This window comes from Aptenodytes patagonicus, chromosome 5 (assembly GCF_965638725.1).
Source record: "Aptenodytes patagonicus chromosome 5, bAptPat1.pri.cur, whole genome shotgun sequence".
Classification (NCBI taxonomy): Eukaryota; Metazoa; Chordata; class Aves; order Sphenisciformes; family Spheniscidae; genus Aptenodytes; species Aptenodytes patagonicus.
In genome coordinates, this window is record NC_134953.1 from 46683049 (window position 1) to 46705592 (window position 22544).

At 37.8% G+C, this 22544-nt stretch overlaps 1 long non-coding RNA gene across 2 annotated transcripts; it reads right to left on the bottom strand.

Annotated features, from left to right (window-relative positions):
- Positions 1–11765: 11765 nt before the first annotated feature.
- On the bottom strand, positions 11766–22125 carry LOC143160444 (uncharacterized). Of its 2 annotated transcripts, none has more exons than XR_012995380.1 (4): positions 21894–22125; positions 16894–16977; positions 15103–15225; positions 11766–12170 (listed from the first exon to the last, which is right to left on the bottom strand). It is a non-coding gene; the product is annotated as an uncharacterized LOC143160444 (long non-coding RNA). The 2 variants fall into 2 exon arrangements; XR_012995379.1 differs by lacking the exon at positions 21894–22125 and adding an exon at positions 20912–21089.
- Between the last annotated feature and the right edge of the window lie 419 nt (positions 22126–22544).

The window sequence follows — 22544 nt, forward strand, 5'->3', positions numbered from 1 at the left end:
AATAGGTAAAGCAAAAGCTGCGCACGCAAGCAAAGCAAAACAAGGAATTCATTCACTTGTCCCCATCAGCAGGCAGGTGTTCAGCCATCTCCAGGAAAGCAGGGCTCCATCACGCATAATGGTTACTTGGGAAGACAAACGCCATCACTCCGAACATCCCCCCCTTCCTTCTTCTTCCCCCAGCTTTGTATGCTGAGCAAGATGTCATATGGTATGGAATATCCCTTTGGTCAGTTGGGGTCAGCTGTCCCGGCTGTGTCCCCTCCCAACTTCTTGTGCACACCCAGTCTACTCGCTGGTGGGGTGGTGTGAGAAGCAGAAAAGGCCTTGACTCTGTGTAAGCACTGCTCAGCAATAACGAAAACATCCCTGTATTATCAACACTGTTTCCAGCACAAATCCAAAACGTAGCCCCATACAAGCTAGTATGAAGAGAATCAACTCTATCCCAGCCAAAACCAGCACACACGTCAAGTCTATTAAGCTTTTGTACAGAAAAACATTGCAATCTAAAATTTCCATGCCCCCAATTGCCAAAAATGTCAGAAAACTGTCAGTTTTTATGTCTGCTTAAAAACAAAACTGCTTCTGCAAGAGATCTGATTTCCATCTCATGCTGATAAGGCATAAAAATGACAAGGGAACAGCAAGCTCTACCACTCATTGAGGTTTTCAACAACCTACATCCCTCCTCAGAGTTATTAAGCTGATGATTTAATTAATAGGACCAAAATGCATTCAAAACTATCCTTTTGAAACATTCCTGTTCAGCCTGTTTCACGGATGCAAGTGTTCTTAAGAGGCCTGAAATGATGCACCTGCCATTGTGTTTGGCTTTTTACATGTAATATATTGTATTCTTGTTCTAATGCTTTTCATGTTAATGTTTAATTTTTGTTTTAGATACTTTGAAAATTTTTGGAACACAATGCCTACAAGACAAGCTTCTGCTTTAGCATAATTCTACTTTTGGCAGAAAAAAATAAAAAATCATACAAACAAACAAAAACAAATCATATGGGTTCAGCTTCTGAGTTTAATACATCTGAGAGATGCGTGATCTAGGGTTTTCCACAAATTGCAAGCAAGATGTCGGACTCAACATCTGTGTTCAGCAACACAACTGTCTTAGAAGACTATTCTGGCAATTCCTTTAATGGTGAATATAGTTCTAAACTACTATGAAGTTTGTGAACCTGAATCATCCAAGACCTTTTAATTTTACACTTCTCCGGCATCGTTAGTGTAATTCCCAAGCGAATTCTTTGTCATGTGAAGGATCTTGTTTCCACCCAGCTGTATACTCCCATCAGTAATGAGCATGCTAATGAGCCCACATGTAAATATGAACTCCCTCAATGACTTCTCCAGCTTGGACCTACCACTTACTTCAAGACGTATAGCAAAATTTAGGCAGGTCTCAGCATTTTGGGTCTCCATCACCTCCTTCTATAATTTTCCCTCTGGTGATGGTATGTACTTAAATGGAAGGTGTGGCATGCAATTTCGTAGCATGAGACCTTTAAAATGGGCTTTAAAAAAATAAATATTTTAATGAAAAATCGCATATAGTAATCAAAAGGAAAAAGAAGGCAGTTTTTTTGGCAAAAGTGCTCTACAAGGATAGAGAAAAATAATAGCAATTCAGTAGGTTGCAAATGGTTTTAAAGTCTATACCCCAAGAACGGCACAAGAAAATCTTTCCCTCACTAGGAAATGTCTTATCTGAATGAGACAGGATGCTTTATAACACCTGGCAAGCAGTGATCTGAGGAGCGGGACATGCTTGGGCTGCAGATGAAAGCAGCAAAAAGGCAGAAGTCAGAGGTGCCCAAACTGCAATCAGTCTGGGATCCAGATGCATGCTCTGACTTTCCCCATGGGAACATCCTGGAACAATGCTGTTCCTGAACACATCTTTGATGGCAGAAATCTTCCCCAAACACCTGCAGTTATACCTCCATGCCCCCCTGAAATCTGCATCCAAGCAGGTAGGCACCATCCTCCCACCTTAGCCCAGGGACCAGGTAGACCAGCCACCTCAGGTAACTCATAGTATCTGACATGTCTAGATCTCAGACAGGACTGAATGTTTCTCTAAATATAGGGACCCCCCCTTTTCCCCCCACTTTTTGCCTCTAAGTGCAATAAAATAGTAATATAGCTCATTTACACAGAGAGTGTCTGCCTCGATGTGTGTGTGCGTGGATGCCTTCCTCTCCCTCCCTAAAACAGAGACTGACTGCTGTGCTGCATGTTAGGATGGGGAAGGGCGCTGCCCCGCTCTTGCATTAAAATCTGTGCAAGATTTATAGAGTTGCAGAGAGGGAGAGTATGATGCCTTCAAAACATTTACTTAGAAGGGGTGGAAATAGGCAACGGTTTCAGTCTCTGCCCTCACAACAGAACAGGTTGTACAAAATCAATAGTTTTATTAAAAAGCAAAAATAAACCTGCCACCAGAGCCTTCCCTTCCCCATTCAGGTAAATTACAAGTCATGGAAGAAGGATGTTGCATGGTGTTTTCTTAAGCGTATACTGATAATTGGTTAAATAAGAAGGAGCTAAAACTCTTTAGAAAAGGTTTTCTCTTCTCCTGATTTTAATTTTAAAGGGTAAATTAAAAGTCAATATTCACATCTAGCAGCACAACAAACATTTTGGTGTGTGCGCAGCTTGGAAACATTCTCAGTGGGCTACAGCACACAGGATTTGCCTTTCAGATGAGGAATTTGTGGTTGTTGGAATATATCTTTTAATAGAGTTAGAAACATTGTTTAAATTATTTGTCAGTCATGATTAGCACTGACACAACCATGCAATCAACAAGCTAACAAGTTCAGCATCTTCAGTGCTGTATTATACTAAAACTGTTTAAGCAATATAACTAATACTTTGCCTGAATACCTTCATTAAAGAAAAGGTGAAATAGTCAAACTTTCATTTTTATGTATTATAGACTCCATTTAACTATGCTCATTTACAAACTTGGTTGTGTTACTTCTAATATCATCAGAAATAAGTCCATGTTCAGTAAAAGCCACTAACCTCTGCAGTGAAGTAACCGAGGGTGGAAAAAGTGTTTTATTTTAATCTGAAGTCTTGTCTATGGTTATAACAGTCCATTAAATCAATTTGGTGCCTCTTTGTCAAGAGAGATCTGAACCTAATGTTAAGCAGAACCCTGCTCTGAAGGGCAGCAAGAGCATCACTCTTTGTATGAATTCTTATCACTTGAGCTGAGTGGTTTGGTCACCTGTACAATAAGCAGTAAAAATTAATTACTGAAGGGACCCAACCTCTTAACTGTAACTACACAATACTTTCAGATAAAAATTGAGAAAATAAGTAATAAGACAGTATTCTGAGCAAAGAGAAATCAGACTAAGTTAGTCTTCACATAGAGACATTAAGCAAAGAAGCAAGGTCAGGTGGGCTTTTGCTGGCCAGAACAATAGAAGGAAACTCTAAAAACCACACAATGACAGAGCTCAAGGCTGATGACAATATCAAGACAGTGTTTTGTAGTAATAAATTGTCAGGGTAACCAATTATATCATGTCACAGATGGAAGTGATTACAGCAAGTGCTGAGATTTCAGGCCTCTCAAATTTAACGATAAGAGCTAAGCAAAGTTACAAAAGCAGTAAGTGTATATAGTGTACCTGCCAATGATCCAGCAAAATCACCAACACTGGGCTTCCTTGGACTTAAGAAACTGCAAACGCAAATGCTAATGTGCTACGCCAAGATCATCACACCGGATTTAGAGCCTGGGTCCCCAAGCCCAGATTTCAGGTTTCCAGAACACAAGAGTTATCCAGTCATTGGGCAGTGACTCTGAATCGTACACATGCACCACCAAGTTCATCTTTGGGGAAAAGGTGAGTTGCTGGTAACTGCCGGCCTGAGCACACACCAGATCCTGTGCCATCAACAGCACTCCAAAGAGTCCTTTACAGCACCCAAGGCATCTTACAAGCCATTTATGACACTGAGCAGTTAGTTTCATCCAAGTTAAAGCAAGGTGATTGCACTTGTTAAATTATTGGCCCAGTCAGTCTAGCCACAGGTCCACATCGTGTGGATTCCCACCATGCAATGGTGCTCCCTCTCCCAAGAAGTCTGTCACAGTCAGGAACAACTGGGTACTCCTAGAAGCCAAGGCAAAAGTTACAGCTTGAAATTCCTTGGGTTCATCTCTGTCACAGTTTTCAAAAGTATTGCTAAGAAGGTTTATATACTTACTATTAAACTACTCTTTTATTCTGCAAAGCAACTCTTAAAATGACACCCAGGGGTTCTATGTTTAATGTTTCACAGAACAAGTTTGCTCAGTCTACAAGTAAAGATATTTTCTTACCGCTGGTCACACAGACCAGCAAAGAGTACATGAGCAGTGCTTCTCTCTGTCTCCTGTCATTGTCAGCAAACAGCATTATGCAGCACCGAAACTCTGCCTTTCTGCATACTTTTCTATTTTTTTATCTTTATCACCTTTCTACTTCCCCTGTAGCTGTACAGACACAAACAAAGACAGCATTTGATCCTGTACTTTTCTGGCAGCACATTGCTACAAAAATAGAAAATAATTCCACCACCCCACCCCCCCAAAAAGCCTTCTCAAAAAAAAAGAAAAAAAAACATACCAAAAAACTTCTCAAGTAGTTTTTATGTGGTTCTGTGTAGTTTGCTGTCTTGGGGATGAAAATACATCCAGTTGAATAGCTCTGCCCATGTTCCCTTCACAAGACCAGCAACCCTACAGCAGCAAAGAGCACCCTGTTCTGGTGTAATTTTTCCCACATACACACTTGGAAAGTCCCTGTTTCTCCTCATTCCCTTTGAGATCCCCAAACTGATGTGACAAATTCATTGGACCTTGCAGCGCCTCGGCTTTAATTGCATCTCAGCAGGTCTGTACAGCTCGCAGTGGCCAGCAGCCTTTTCAAGAGGGGGCTGGTAGATCTGTATTGCCCTTTGAAATTCACAGCTGTGAATACGGTCCTGAATATGATAAGACGCAGGGAAAGCACTCCAGCTCCCTCCTCTCCGGCTCTCCCTCTCTCTTCTGTATCTTCCTTGAGAGTTCAAATGAAGTGACAATGAGTTATAAAAATGTCTTCTCATTTTAATCCCCAAAGAGCGTCCTGAGTGCAATTAGAAGCAAAAGAAAGAGGTCACTATTTAATAGGTATGCTTTGGCTGGAACCGAATTGCCTCCGAGACCCTAAATCAAAACCTCTGTGGAATGCAAATAACGTCAAGAGAGCTGTTTGTTAGAGAAAGCCAGTCTCCAGGGACCTGCGTCGCGTTTCAGCCAGGAGCTCTGCTTTTTGCCACTCCTGGCAGCCCTGGATGAAGGGCAATCCAAGCGAAGTGCAGCACTTAGACCTCTGCAGGCAGGTAGAGAGGAGCATCTTTGGCACCAGCCTTGAAGGACTGAGTAATCACGGATGCTGAAGACCCCTTTGGCTAGTGCGAAGGTTCAATGCCTCAAATGTGTTGAAAACCTACTTTCCTTCAAAGGTGTGCTCTTGACTGTGGAGAATGGTAGACGACGTAGCCTTCAACGTGCAATAGGTTTACTTGACCGTGAATGCTGCTGCAAAGTGGATGTGCAGAGAATTACTCTTTAGCTACCTTCCTAAATGCACACATTGGAGCACTTTGGAAAATACATTTTTATTGGCTCATCGACAGTGAAAATAAAGTTCCTAGCAGCAGAAATTTTTATTGGCTCATCGACAGCAGAAAATAAAGTTCCTTTACGTGCCCTAAAAACAAGAAATGCATTAGCATCTTTATTACAAATGTAATTGTTTTTTTTAAATTTGTGATTAGGAAAGGGTCACCAGTTAAAATACACCACTGTAAAATTTGCAATTTAAATTTCATTTCATGCTGGAATGTAGAAACTGTTTACATAAATAGTATCCATTAATCATTAAAAAGAAAGGTTAGATGTAAATTAGGCTGCTATTATTTTTTCCTGTGATTATTTATGGGTTGGTGATGAAATTTGTTTTCCCAAGGAAGAAGAATTAAGGCTTTTTGAAAGCAAAATCACATTCCTACAGAAAGTATAAACTTCAAGCAAGGAAAACAGAGTACTTAACTGATTTGACCCCCAAGGGCAACCACAGTTACGCAGAGTTTACTCTTGTTTACCTTTAAGGCAGAAGCCTTTCACTTCAACCAAGTTCAATGTAGCACTTTTTGTGTCTACTCAGACTACCAGTTTCTGGCAATCCATTTTACATATCCCACTTTAAATTTGGGGGGAAAGGAAAGGGAAAGGGAAGGGAAAGGGAAGGGAAAGGGAAGGGAAAGGGAAGGGAAGGGGAAGGGAAGGGGAAGGGAAGGGAAGGGAAGGGAAGGGAAGGGAAGGGAAGGGAAGGGAAGGGAAGGGAAGGGAAGGGAAGGGAAGGGAAGGGAAGGGAAGGGAAGGGAAGGGAAGGGAAGGGAAGGGAAGGGAAGGGAAGGGAAGGGAAGGGAAGGGAAGGGAAGGGAAGGGAAGGGAAGGGAAGGGAAGGAAAGGAAAGGAAAGGAAAGGAAAGGAAAGGAAAGGAAAGGAAAGGAAAGGAAAGGAAAGGAAAGGAAAGGAAAGGAAAGGAAAGGAAAGGAAAGGAAAGGAAAGGAAAGGAAAGGAAAGGAAAGGAAAGGAAAGGAAAGGAAAGGAAAGGAAAGGAAAGGAAAGGAAAGGAAAGGAAAGGAAAGGAAAGGAAAGGAAAGGAAAGGAAAGGAAAGGAAAGGAAAGGAAAGGAAAGGAAAGGAAAGGAAAGGAAAGGAAAGGAAAGGAAATAGCCTGAGGGTAGAGAGTGCTACTTCATCAGCTAGTGTAGACTGACTTAATGCCTCTGTGACTAGCATAGATAATAACAATCAGCATTTTACTCCAACCTTTCAGGATATACTTTTATAAGGCATCCAGTTCCAGAAGCAGGAACAATCCTTACTTTTTCAATTAAAATCACTAAGAATGAATCTGCATGCTCTTTCAAAAGAATATATCCAGTCAGCAAAGATGCAAGATGTTCTGCATCCTCTGCAAAACCATTCATGAAGATCACCTTTGCACAACACCCCAAGAAAAAGTACTTTCCCTTCAAAGATAGCCATACCATACTATGGAATACCATGTAAGGTGTATCATATATGATACACCAGTGTGGGATACCATACTGTGGTATAGTACAGTATTGGCAGGAATACGTACTGGTTGCAGCAGTGGAGATGACTATAAGCACTGCATTCATGTGCCCTGAGACCATGCTTAGGGATCATAAAAGATTAAGATTTTTTGCTAGATCTGAAGATAAGAGGGGATCCTACTATTACACAACAATTTATTCTACTGTTTTAGGAAATGTTAGGCCAGTTTAAACTATTTCATCTCACCACTCTTTTTTCACAACTGATGGATCAATAGGAAATGGGTTTTTTTCCCTGAAGGAAGAATCTTATCTACTCCTCCGCTATGGAAAAAAAATTGTGATCTTCAGATTATCTGAAGCCTATTCTTTTATAATAATGTAACTTTCCTTTTTACAATCTATAGAGACCTCTAACAGATGTCACCTGGATTTCCAGGCTTTGGAGGAAAATCTGTCTTCAAGTTTATGCTACTTACTAGTATTTCGGTTTGCACTAAAATTAAAACTTATAACATACAAACCTGTTACATAAAGACGTGTTAAAATTCTGTGACCTATTCTTTAAGCTCACTCTACACAAGACCTTCCTATAAGGATCAATGAGTTGGGTCCAAGCTTCTAACATTGATCAGACATCCCAGAGAGACGACTAGTAAGAACCTGTCTATAAATCCTTCCTTCTTCTCAGAGAAAAATGAAATCAGACAGACATAAGAAGAGTATGTAATTCAAGAGTACTTGAATTCTGGACCTCCATGATGGGTGAACCTGCTGCACGTTAGTAAGATGTTGCCCTGCAGCCAGCAGGTTCTCTCCAAATGCACCAGGAGGAAGGGTGCAACAACCGGTCTCTGGTTTCAGGACTACAGCTTCCAGCTTTTATTGCTCTTGGAAGTTTCATATATCAACACATTAGGATTTCACTAGCCCTGAATCCACACTCTTAATTCACCCCAAAAAGTGATGTTCCCATCATAATTCCTCACAGATGAACTTTACACTTCCCTGAATTAATTCCCACCAAAGAAAGGACTCTCTCAAACTCTCTAAAGACTTTGATAAATAATAAAACCTGATTGTCGAAGTGACTCAGTATCATTGCCTTTTTATAATACTTCTTTCCTGATTCATTAATACACAGACTGTGATTATACACAGTTAGGGGTCAAGTCTTTAGTGGCACTCCTCTTTATGTACTATTTGCTTTCTCATGGGGCCTTGGCTTGCAGCCGTAACATCATTTAATTTATGATTTACTGGAGAGAGCCTGCTAACACCTGAAAAACAACAGAAAAATAACAATCACTGAAATTAAATAATTCAGTATTCAAAAAATAAAAGAGGGGTTTTTTTTCTTTGCAATCTAATAGTTTCAAGGTTGATATTTTATCAGTTCATGGAGTGCCCATGGTAACATGATCTCAAGATACACTTCTGTCTCACATTTGTAAAGGCTTAGAATAGCACATTTTTTTAAGCCTGGCACACTAGACTATTCCCATTTTCACCTATGTTATTACGTTAATTGTCACTACTTTAATATGTGTTATTGTATAAAGGGTTTCAACCATAAAGGTTTATGAATACATCTGCTGAGGTCCCCATAGATGCTACAGAGCACCCCAGGGCTCTTTAGAGTGAAGCAATTTAAACATCACCCTTTGCTCAAGGCTGTATTCAAAACCACAGTCAAGGCCTCATCAGCAGAAACTTTTTGTTTCCACAGTGCATATTGGTTATGTCACCAGAGTATTAAAAACAGCAAGAAGATAGAAAGGCTTAACAGCTTTTGTAATCTCATTACAAATGCATACAGGAGTGCTTAAGTTTTAGTATAATATTGACTAGACCATTGGCCTGAACTTCTTTCCACTTAATTTTCTCCCTCCCATTTGAAATGGAAAATGAGGTCAAACCTTATTTTATGTCCCCAGTTGAACGGAAAAACTCTAATAACTTACCCCATTTACACAGGGGAAAAATGAATAATTTAATTTAAAATTTCAAGAATAACTGTCAGACAAAACAAGTTTCTGATGTTATTCCTGAAGGACAAGCACCAGCCCTTGAACTCTGTATGTGGTCTTCATTATGGTGCCTTGGCGTAAGCCCAGATGCTGTCTCCTACAGACACCTCTTCAAAAATGTATGAGGGCCTAGAGAGCACAGCAGGGCAGCAGAAACCTCCCGAATGCTGCATATTAGCATATTCATTAAGCATAATCAATAATTAATATGTCGCTTCAATGAAACATACGGATTAAATTATGTCTTGGCTAGGACTATTCTGAAAAGATTCATAAATATTCAGTCCATTTTTTATTGTCCAGATTTAATCTCAAAGTAGACATCCTGGCATTAACAGAGCAGGACTTTTCATCCTTTTTTCAACTGACAATGTTGAGAACTTCCCAGTGGAAGGAGACATCCCTCGAGAGCAAAACCAAGCCTACTGGTGATGGATTTATTTTTCTCAGTTATCTTTTGCAGCTCCTTCAGAGGTAGCTGAGGGGCGACCAGCGGTCTCATAGGGCAGACACAGGAGGGCAGTGTAGCACATGGGACAACATGGGGCACAGGCAAACATGGGGAACCATTAAGTGTGAGCCCTGCTGATGATCACACTTCTTGCACCTCCAGGAGCATAAATAAATTTAGAAAAAGAGAATCCATACAAAGGAAAAAAATATATTCTGAAAACTTACAAAACAACCTCTCTTTTGGCTACCAAAGCATATTGTGACTCTACTAGTGTTGAGGTAAGCAGAAGACTCAGTTGCAAGCATCTGTAACAGCAGAGCCTGCAAGTACCATGAAACAACGTTCAACACACAGCAGTGCAGCTGAGCTCAGTTCCTGTTCCTTTCAGAAGTGCACACCTGAACACCTGCTTTATAATTCAGAAAAAACAAAGATACTATATGTCTTTTATTTTTAAATGGAACAAAAAAAAATCCAAAATGAGCCTTTCCCCTTTTAAGTACAACATCTCCCTTGTTCCCATCTTCAGAATAGGGTATAAGTCCTCTTCTCCCTCACTTCGTAGCCATGAGCTATCTACTACTTAGAGCAGAAAAGTTAAAAATAAATATGCCTATACCATTTTCCATTCTCCATTAAATCTTCATACCAAGCAGGAAGGGTAACAGAAAAGCAGATTGCACATTATTTTGTAGAAGTGGTTGGTCGCACTATTCTCAAGTAGAATAGGGGAGGGAAAAGATGAGATTAAAATGTCATTGCAAAAATGAGAATTTCCTGCTCTGTATCTGTCCCTTCCTTTGTGTTTGTCTCTGTCTCAATCAGATTTAAGTGATGTTCCCTTGAGTTTCCAAATCATATTATTATCACTTCAGAAACATTAAAGGACTGTGACACTCACAACAACAATACAAACTATTTTTCAACAAATTCTGATTTAAAATGTGGTATGAAATGTTAATGTATGAGATGGAGAACCCTACAGAAAGGTTATATAACACACTCAGGTTTTTCCTCTAAAAATCCATTTCCATTGAATTATTAGCTTTTCGGAATGAAATATTTCTGAAAGATGATTTAATTTCCCCAAGAGCTATTGGTCTTTGCTTGAAATGGGATATTGGGTTCTGTCCCTGATGATTAATTTGGGATGTGATGAATAGCGTCAGATGCGGAAGTTGTATTTTGTATATATTAATAATATTAGAATTTAGCCATTTTTTCCCATTTCAAAAAAATGTTATGACATCTAGAAAATAAGAATAACACAAGTGCATTATTTAAAAACATGATTTATGATAAAAATAAGCAAATTAAGAGTCCAGTCCTGAAACCACTAAGCAAGGCTGGGTTCTACAATATCGCTATACTAAAACCTTTACATAGATAAACATTTTGAGCTTGGATGTTATTTGTATTTTGCTTTTAGATTTTTATACTCTTAATTTGTTATTAGCAAAATATTTTTAAAAGGCTAAAAGATATCTCCAGTCATCACACCAAATAAAATTGGATGCTACAATATGGTAAATTATCACACATGACGAGAACCACATACTGCATTCCAAATTGCTAACTAAAAGAACAAAAGTCTTCAAATAAGGAAAATTATTGTTAAGCTAAAAATACCTTCATTTTCATTTAGCTGTAACCGACAGTGTTTAACGCAGATTTTTTTATCACAACACACTCATTATCTGACAACAAACTTCTAATTAGATATGAAACACAACAAACTTTTCTTAAACTAAAAAAAATCAGAAAAAAATAAGAACAATTTACGGAAACAATTTTCCTCTCTGTGCCTTCTCAAGAACAAGTTCCCCCACCTCATTTTTTTGTTCTACTTAACACACAGTCTGCATATCAATTAAAAACAACAATCAATCAATAGCTAGTTCATGTCTCTGTTGGCTGTATGATTATGGCTTACTGGCTTAAAGACCAGAGTGGACTCATTTTTACAATCCAAATAGCACTTCATGCACCTTGAAGACCACAGAATTTCATTCAGTAATTTCCTCCCTGTAACCATAACTCCTCATTGAACTAGCATATTTATTTATATATTAGCCACATATTAAATTCTGATTTAAAGATTTCAAGTGGCAGAAATTTCACCACATCCTTAGATAAGTTGTTCCCACAGTAAACTGCCCTCATGGGTAAAATTAGATCTTATTCTTAGTCTGAAATTGTCTAGCTTTACACTTGAAGTAAACAAATAATTGTCTAGAGAAAGATAATAAATTGGGCATTTCAATGTATGTTCCATTACCAGGAGTTATCAGTCGCTGTCAGAAAAAACAAGAGCCACAAGCATGTGGGTGAAGAGCATCTTCGTCCTGTTTTCGGGTAACAGCAAGAGCCCAGGCAGAAGCCCAGCACTTGCGTACAAGATGTGAATACCACTGAAGCTGGCAGCACGTTGCAGAGCCAGAGGTGTGTTGCACCTACTTGCTCATAACTAATCCATGTCTTTAGACATTGCATCAAACGAGGAGAGTCTTGAGTTAACTTCTTCAGAAACACCTGGAAAGAAAAAGTGTATCATTTATTCCAAATAGTTATACATAAACTTGTTTTCAAAAGCTGTAACTGGGTCTTTTAAATGCCTTGTTTTGAAGTGAAAGAAATTTTTAATTTTTTTCTTTTTCCAAGCTTCCTGTTCAAAACTTGTTTCTATACATGTGTTTCTATCTAGCATGCAGTACAAGAGATGTTTCACAATTCATAAGTTTTACTTAACCAAAAAAAATTGGGAAATAATGTTGGTATTACTAAATATAGTCAATCACCTGCATTTCTGAGGAAAATATACCTTTAGTTTTTGGAACAAGAGGTTTAATATTAAACATACATTTTTCATGGACTTTCATGACCCATTTCACTGTTTTCAGATACATTAACCTTAAAGGGTTTGTCTGATTCCCACAGTATTTACATAGCTGTCTCTTAGTCAAGTCTATTGACTGTGCTATTCTGTCCATATAGGCAGATCTCCTTTTTAAATTGCAGAAATGTTCTCATTTTCCCAGATAGAGAACCTGGAAATTTTTGCTAGTGATACAGAGATTTTAAACATTAATACCACAAAATAATTTTGCTCTTTGTGTATTTTTTTAAATAAATATTGCAGATATTTAAAAATATAAGTTAGGGAAATGTTCTTGGAATTCAATTTTAAAGTGGTAACTAGAAAAATTATTAATTACCTCTGTAATTTAGTTAATAATCCCACTACATTTCTTTAACATAAACTTGATAGCTTTTTTCCAGTTTTATTTTAGTCTCTCTCTCTCTCCTTGATTAAACATTATGCAGCAATATACAGCAGTGCAAAGCTCTGAGTTGTAATGATAATTGTAATTCATTAAATATTGATCAAATTAAATCTAAAATTGCTTGGATGCCATTCATTTGCTAAATATAAAATAAAGTTCTATAACATGAAAATAACTTAGTAGCTGGATACATAAACTAATAAAATGAAAATATGAACGCATAATATTCTCAGTAAGAAAAAGTTTTACTTAAATTAAAAACTGTAATTTGAACAAGATGATGATCCCTGATATCGCCCTTGAATGCCTGCCATTTGACTGCTGTCACCAGCAGCTTAATTCAAAATGCAATATTAAAAAAATTTTAAAAGCTGACATAAAAGTTTCATCTGCACTTTGGACTTAGTAAGTGCATATCAAACATCTGATTTTTGCAGATAAAAGGCTTACATGTACCGTTTTATACAGAAAACTGTGACTTGCAGTTACAAACTCTTTCACATTTTCAAGCAATCAATGCCAGATAAGCATCAGATCCAAGACCCATGGAGCAAAGATGCTCCTACTGGTTACATTTTGACCAGGCTGTTGAGCCTCAAGCTGCACATTTCTTATCACCCTCAGCACCCACTGATGATAGTAGGAAAATCTAAGAAGGAACAGAGGATTTTAGCATCTGTGTGGGCTGGACCTCAATTTCTTGGTTCTATTTAGGTTTCTACACTATTAAGATTTTAAGGGGTTGGAGGTGCTGACTAACTTAGCACCAGTACAGCTTAAATGCCTCACACATAAACTGTTATGGATGTTTTTCCTACTCCATTCCTTATCCGACTGGCTTTGATCGCTCAGGCCACTAGGGCAGTACTGGCGTTCTCATGGGATTTACCAACCAGTGAGAACCTTCCACCGTGACTCACAAGGAAGGTATATCCATCCATATAACAACATTTGGGACAAGCAGGTCCAGGAGGTTGGGTTTTTTCCCTAGGAGCTGGGAAATGCTTCTACAACAGAGAAACTGTCATCCTATTAAATAGCATTAAATAGCAGCTATGTGGTTATCATGCCTTCATCCAGATTGTTTGCATGCAAGTATTGGAAGGTCATACTTTTTCTTTCCCCACATTTTTTCTATTACTTTGTTATCTGAAGATTAATTGGCCGTTCATAATTTAAGAGCCCTAAGTAAAAATCCATCAAGGTCTTAAAAGTAGTGTCATGAGAGAATTATGGAGATAGTTGTTTAACACCCTTTACTATAAACATTTCTACAGATTTTCCAGATACATTTATTACTGGCCTTAAAAAGTGAGAAATACTAGAGTTAATATATTGTCCAACTTGTATTGCTCAGGAGTCTATGATTTTCTTTTCTTTTTTGAGAGTTTGCTCACATAAACACATACTACCCAAAAGACTGCAGTGGGGAACAATTGCCTGTCATGACAACTTTGGAAATATGGAAATTTGACTTGACATAATTCTATACTGTGAAAGTATCCTAGACATTTTTTCATAATTTCAGTGTGAAGCTAAAAAAAAGCCAGACTGTAAATTTGGGTCTTTCTTTCTTTTTCAGAAAGTGACCAAAGTCTTGTGGACTACAGAAGGCTTCCATTAAGAAGATCATCAACTCAATAGGCCACTGCTTTGGATAAAAGTTGTATCTCTTTAAAAATGGCCTTTCTCAGAAATGTCCAGTCAGCTCTTATGATTTATCATTGGGAAGTTCATGAAATAAGGTTTTAAATTCAGGTTTAATAGAAAAAGAAGGAAAATGCAAGAATCCAAGTCTACTACCGTACAGTTACAGACAACACACAAACATGTAACATCTATGGCTGACTCATTTCATTTTTACCTCCAATGATAGGTGTTGCATTTTATTCCCAATTTATTTCTTTGTAAAGGCACAACATGAAGCATGCTGATAACAGCTACTTTCTATTCAGTACTTTTATCCTTATTTGCAATTGTACTTATTTAGGGATATACAGTACATTTGACTTGACATGTGGGAAAGGACATCTTTTGAGCATTTGATGCTGACTTTGATGCTTACTGCACTCTTGGTAAACTCAGACATGGCACGAGGCCTTGTATACTCTGAGCCCAGAAACTTCACCTTCATGTTTTCTTCACAGGCAGTTCAAATTCATGTTCCCTGAAAGTGCTACCTGGGCTTTCAGCAAGGGCCGTGGCCATCTGGTCTGCCTGACATCAGATGCATAATGCAGGACAAGTCACTCTTCACCTGGACTCCGCGGTGCTCCAGCAGGCAGTGAGTCTGGTCTTCAGCCCTGTATGGAAAGGACGAGATGTCTAATAGCATTATTTGGAAAGGAGCTTAATATATGAAAACTCTTAAATGTCCCAGAAAAATTCTGCTGGCCATTTTCTTCATCCAGGCTCACTTATTTTGGCCCTGGTTCAACAAATTTTTAAATTTGTTCATAACCTTAAGTGAATGCTTCACTAGTTTGGGTTGGTTTGGATTTGTTGGTTTTTTTGTTCCTGAGTAAAGATAAGTGTGAGATTTAAAGCAAAAGTAGCTCTTACAAAGGATTTTGAAGGGAGCCAGATGGATAGGGATGCTTTGTCAGCACTTGGTATGGAGAGAGACAGGACCTCAATAAAAAAGACCCCCACAGGCATGCTGTAGAGATTTCATTTACATTGCATGTTAAACATAACTGGGGCATGTCCGGTAATGATAGCTAGTTTTGTAAAGCTGAGGGACTTGTGACAAATAGTAGCACTGAAGGAAGAAGAAGCAAACCAGGGAGCAGAGCGGCTGGCAGCCAAGTGCGCACAGCAGTGGTGGCTGATGGAGAACACAAACAGTAGGAAAGATGAGCAATATGCACGCTGATGTGAACGGTGAACCAATTTTGTAAAAGACAGAAGCTTGATAGTAGGAACGACAAGCACATACACAATTACAGAGAGCTGCTGAGAGCAAAACACTATTTGGCAAGAGAGCAGCTCTGGTGAGATCTGCATTCTAGCAGCCTACAGCTGTTCAAACTCAACGATCTCCTACATTTTCTGTGTGTTTCATCAAAAAACTTTTAAAGAATCATTTCAGTTTATTCCCCTATGATTTTTGTCACCAACTCTGTGTGTGCAGCAGAGCACAGACTGGCTGCCAAGATGCACAAACCTTCCACATCTGTAGACAAACTTGAGCATCCTCAATCGATTTTAACACGGATTTAATAGTGATTACCAGGGGATGGAATAATAGGACATCAAGAAATAAATGTTTACATGAGAAATTATTTTAACAACCTACATCAATTGGTTGTAACACAAAATTTCACAGAGGTGTGACTAAGTCAAACTTGTCATATGTACCTTTAGCAAGCCAGAGGATGGGTAAGAGGGTAATACCAACACAGACGTAGTACACCAGGTAGCTGTCCAATAGCTTGAGCAAGACTGTTTTACTTTTCAGATGGAAATTTATATGAACAAGCACCAATCCAACCTGTTTTTCAGAACAATAGTTTATACCAACAGAAAAGTGAGTATTTATTTTCCCTGAGCAATGTCATTTCTCATAGTTAATACACCACAGCACTTATGTACTACTTTTTCTTTGGCAAACCAGATAGCAAAGTCATTGATGCTCAAAAGAGTTTGCTATGGTTAGATCAATAGATAGCCCAAAGGACATCAATATAGTCCTTGTGCACCAGGGTTCCTTAACCTAGAGGTAAAGTAGGATAGCTGACTACTGACCATGTCAGCTACAAGGTCCTTAAAGTGGCTAAGAAAGAGTGAGATACTAAGTAAGAGGAAATCTGTGTTACACTAGTCAAAAGCCAGTATTCATTTTAAAGAAAAAAGTTTATAAAAAGACTATAAATCAAGATGAAGTGTCTCTGATTTGGAATTTATACTGGAAACATTGTCTGAAATCAGCACCTCTCTCAAATGTAAGTTCAAAGTGGTTTGGTTCACACCTTAAAGATGAAGACTCCAACTTAAAATAGGCGCTTCCTTGCTGTTTGGTAGGCATTGGTGTATGTCTCAGCCTCAGGATGGCACTAAGGAAATAAAAGAAAGTTTGGAGGTACATTCATCCTGGTGGTAGTTGGTAGCATGGCAGATAGGCAGTTTTACGTAGTGCTAAATTTTCACAATCGTGTTGTATTTCTTTCCTCCATCTGTGAAATAATGACACCCATAAAACCCTGGACTGAAAGATTATCTAAAATTACTACAGGAAAATATAATTTAAGGGAAAAAAATAGATTACTAGCAATGTGTAGCAAACACTGTAATGAAAACAAGCAGATGTTTTCACTGAGACTGCCAGCTTCAACATCTGTTATTATTTCTCACAATTAATTTTTTTTCCAAATTCTTATTAATTTTATATATGATATCTTAGATGTAACTACTTAGAAATGTTTGGATTTACGTCATGATGTCCTAAAAACTGTAGCTGGAGTCACTATGACAAAATATATCTATCTTGATGAACAATTAAATTTAATTTTATTGTTTACAGATAAATAGCAGATTATTATTACAAATAAATAGTGGATTATGAATAAATTCAAGACTACAACTTATCTTTGTTGTTACACATTATAGCTGCTGGACAGTTATTTTTAAGCTTAATTATACACAATGGGAAATAGGATACCTAACAGAAATTGAATTTGATTAAATAAGATTTTTCAGTAGGCTAAGTTACATGGTCTGATTCTTATTTACACCATGGTCTTTTCATTTTATACTGACAATAGATGTAATAAGTAGTATAACAGATCCTCAAATATTGGTAAAAATTATACTTACACAAACTACAAGCTTGTTTAATATATGGGGTAAATCATCTTTCAAAATTATAATAGGCTGCGGAAGCTGAAAATCTCATTTGTGTTAAAAAGTCTTCAGCTAATAGAGGACCAGGCAATGGCTTATAATCAGTGAAATTATTGTATGCTATATTAAGGACATGGACATACGACAAAAACTTCAGCTGGCAGGCTGTAATTAAGGAAAGATATTATCTTTATCAGCCTTGTTTAAGCAAATACTATGCAAGATATAGAAACAGCAAATACTGTGAAAGAAAGATTAGTATAATCAGTACAAAAGCAAATATTTTCCATCAAAAATTGAGGCCAATTTTTGTTACCGAACCTCTCCATTAAAACAACTCAACCTTCTTTTCTCTTGCTGGTGGCAAACCCAATGCTGTCACGCATGACCAAGGCCACCCGCTGCCCACGTGCCCCCAAGAAGAATGACAGCTTCAGAATTTGAGATTGAAATAGAGCTTTTGGGTTTTTAAATTAATGGAAAATGACCAAAACGGGATGGGAAGTCCAGCACAAGTTTCAGTCCACAAACTGGAAAGTTTTAACAGCAGTTTACAGCAAGACTGCGTTAACTTTCCCCAAGTGTCTTGAAATGGCACATGTGAAGCTGCCACAAGAGGCTTGGGAGCTGAGTGAGGGTGGTATCGGGAATGCATCAATGCACATAATTTAGATGATGTATCAATGTGACATACAGATGGAGGAGTCCTAATTGCATACCAATAAGGAAAGAAAGCCTGCCTATAAATTTTCATACTAGGAATAATATTCTTTTTAATTTTACATGTTACTTTGAAAAATATATAAAAAATTCTCTATTAAACTCTATTATACTTTATTAGACATAGAGTATATTTCTATGGAACCCTATTCAAAGGTTATAGCTTACCTTCTATAGAGTTTATTAGTTGTATATCCATTAATTGTTTTTAGGGCTTTTTCAAGTGATCTTATGAAAAGGATAATAACTAGTTAAGTTACTAAGACCTGTCTACTTCTACCTGTATACCAAACTTCATAGCTTGAAATATTTTCAAATGCATTCTTGTCTGTATATATTCCTGCTCCAATGTTCATTTTAGGTTTTTAAGTGCTACTAATCACATAATAAATGCTACACTTTTTTCTGTTACTTCCTTTATTGCTAGACAAGAGAGAAAAATGAAGAGGCCTCAATGAAGAAACCTTTTTTTAAAGTTCACCTTTATTAATAGCAGAGATTATCTCACCAGGTTATCAATGTTCAACATCACTGTTTTGATTAAATGTCATTCTAACATGCAATGACTATAAAACAAGCTTTTTCAAGTCAACTCTCTGTGGGTAATAGATAGACATTCTTAAATAGAGTTAATGGCTGGGTATAACCATCTGTTTTATCTGGATTTTCCAAAGCCACGGTATTGTGACATGTCGGGTGATACATGGGTGTCATTGATGTTAAGTAAGCATTTATGTCCTGGGAAAGTACTGTTTTCTGTTTTTCATTCACTGTAGTCTAAGAGTCTAATGGCAGGCAGGTAATCTAACAACCATTAAATGTGTAAATTTTGTAGTCATTTACAGATGTGAAACAGTAGACAAATCTGTTAAGCACTTTGGTAAGACCATAATTTGAAAGCCATGACATTATCAAACCTTTCCACAGTTCACCACAGCTAATGTATTCAAATCCAACACAGTAAATTCGTTAATGCTGTCAAATCCAGTTTATTTGACACTGCTTATCTGCCAGGGGCAAATGTTTACATTATCACTCCTTCTGAGATATCCCTCTGGTTTCATTGGGGGGGGGGGGATGTTGTCCTTGTAGCAGGGAACAGAAATGCCCAAAATTTTAGCACTTTTTCAAAAAAAAGAAAAAAAGAACAAATTGCTCAGTTTTACTCTCCATTAGTAAGTTAGTTACAAATTCTGACAGAGGAAGGCTCAGTGATTTAAATAACATTTCAATCGTTAATCACTCAAAATTATGGATAAGAGAGTTGAGGGTTGCATGAGAAAGAATCCGGCTGTAACTGAAGCTGGTACACAGTTAAATAAAACTCATGCATCAAGGGGAACATTTGGGGGATGGTTAACACTTCCGTTTTTACATATGTTTCTCCAAGCTATTATTTTAAATTTATACCAAGATGAATTTAGCAAGGTTTCTAATCCTTATGTAAGCTGGATAAATATGAGAACATTTCATGTTTAAAATCCAGTTTTTCAAAGTATGCTACATTTTCAGCAACCTTGAAAAACCTAGAGTGGTTATCATCCCTTCCAATATATTACTGCAAGTTTGAATAAAAAATAGTTATCTAGTTCATCCAGCACAGGGCCTTGAGAGACAGGAAAAGATAATTCTGTGCCGAAGGGTTATTCTCTCGTCAGCCTGGGCATCTCTAGCCTGTGCTAGAGTTGTCAGTGTAAAGATACCCAAGTTAGTTTAAGTGCCATCTATGACTCTGCTCCTTACTTCTCACTGAATATACAGACTATGTCCTAGTAGCTTATAATTCTCTCAATTAACTAAAATATCCATCTTTTTCCATCTGCTCAGATTAACAGCCAAGATTGCATCCCTTATGGTGGCTAATGCAAATTCCCACCGTCTGGTATTTCCAGCACATATCTCTCAAATACATTGGCGTTGGCTTTGTAATCCTGTTGTCTGTAAGACTGTTACAATATTTTACAATCATAGCAAATATACATAATAAATAGATCTTATTGAGCTTGACTTTGGTCCATGTGTAAAATTAATAGTTTAGGTGCTGCTTCTGCATTAGGATGCTTATCCAAGTACCTCTAAGCTTATCCAAGTACCTCTAAGCAATTTCAGAAGCTTATGCTGCCACAGTGACTATGATTTTTTTCTTATTTATGTGTGAGGTTTTCTGGGCTTGGGGGTGGGCATTTTTTTGCTTTTCGCTGAAAGTGAATAGGAGTAGGCAAATGCGGTTTCCGAACTGAATTTGGATCAGGATATAAATTTCTTCAGGGGTACTCTTATCGATGGCTTTCTTTCCCAGCAAAGCATTCTCTTTTGATCAAGATGTCGCACTTTTGGTGTAAAATGGTGCCAACTCCAGTTTTAACTCCTTGCTGTTAAATGCATAAAAGGTACATGTGCATCCATAAAAAAATAACAAACACTCACTGCAAGTTCTGGAGCCTGAGTTGCTGAAAGCATTGCCAATGATGTAACCACCACTGTAGCCTTGAGCTTAGCATAGGATTTGTGATGCCATGGGCCTTCCACAAGAAGTGGGCTTCTACTGAACATGGCTTTTTCTACTGACTTCCAAGGATGCCTGAGAAGATCAGAGGTCTTCAGTACATTTTAGGTAAAATATAAATCACTCTTCTTCCTGGTATATTAAGACATGTCATGAGCTTCTTTCTCAGGATTCTTTCCAAAGGTCTCACGTTATTACAAACCTGATGTTCTTCCTCATTTCTTGCCATTTGAAAGTTGCTAGTATAAATATAATTGAAAAGGACAGACTAAACCTATAGAGTTCCTCCTTGTTTGTTGTCTATTAAAAAAGATCCCCAGCAGATCTACTTCAAAAGAAAAAGCAACCCTACATCATTAACCTGTACAGAAAGCATTCTCTAGGAGAACAGAAGCTATTACATTAGTGGGCAAATAAAACCTTCAGATATGTTTCATACCATATTCTATGCACGTGCCAATATTTAAGCATCTGCCAGATAGCAGGTGGTTTGTAAATCATTATCTTTTCAAATTATGTTGCTAATGGCATGTGTGAAATGACTGAAAAATTACATGTTTCCCCTTCTCCATCATTAAAATAAAATAAATTGCTGCAATACATTATCTAAAGCTCCAGAGCCATAAAGCACTGGCAAACCTGGGTTTCCTGCTCTCCACCTTACTCTGTTAGACTTGCTTCCCCCTAGGGACATAAAGGGAAAAATAAACCCAAAAACATTGTTAAATAAAGCATAATTAGAACTATCATTTTTGTTTTACAGTGGAGTGGCAAAGAGCCTAATTATTCAAATACCAAAATACGGACAAATCTCTTGGGTTTTTTTAATCATGCTTTAGTTCAGAGCTTACAGTGACTGCTTGTTCCTAGTTCTCAGAACAACTTAGCGAATTAGGAATTTACCTTCTTTTCCGCCAGCATGTGGTGTGCAAACACTTGTCCTTCCAAGTTGCATTGCCAATAGCTGAAGCTTCTGCGGATAGAACACTTCTGCAAGTCCTTGGTTTGGCTGCCCAGATGCTGAGCACGGCAGGTTTTGTTCTGCTTTTCCAAACCAGCATACATACCACAGCCTGTTGGGCGATACAGATATTTGAAAGCAGAAAGGATGCATCCAGGACTGTCCTGTTCCTCTTCATCCAGAGGAAAACCATTTCCACAGCCACAGATGTCCTGGCTGAAACCAGTTGCTAGCTCAGAGGGAAAGGTCAGTTTCTGCCTTACCAAGTGAGCACGATGCTTGGAAATTTGGTTTATATCCTATATAAACTTATAGAAAAAAGGAGAAACCTACAGCCCTATATAACCACTCCATTAGGAAATTACCTGAAAACAGGTGATCATTAAATATGTGGCTTTCAGGGTCTCCCCATGTTACAAATAAAAGTGGACTGAATTCTGAAATAAATCAAGCAAGACAGTTCATATTTTGTTCCATGTTAATTTTATACCACTTCTATTAAATGAATTGTTGCTTCAAAAATTCATACTGTTTCCAGATCCTGAGTATTCTAGGTGATTTGAGACTTCCAGATACTTTACATCAAGATAACT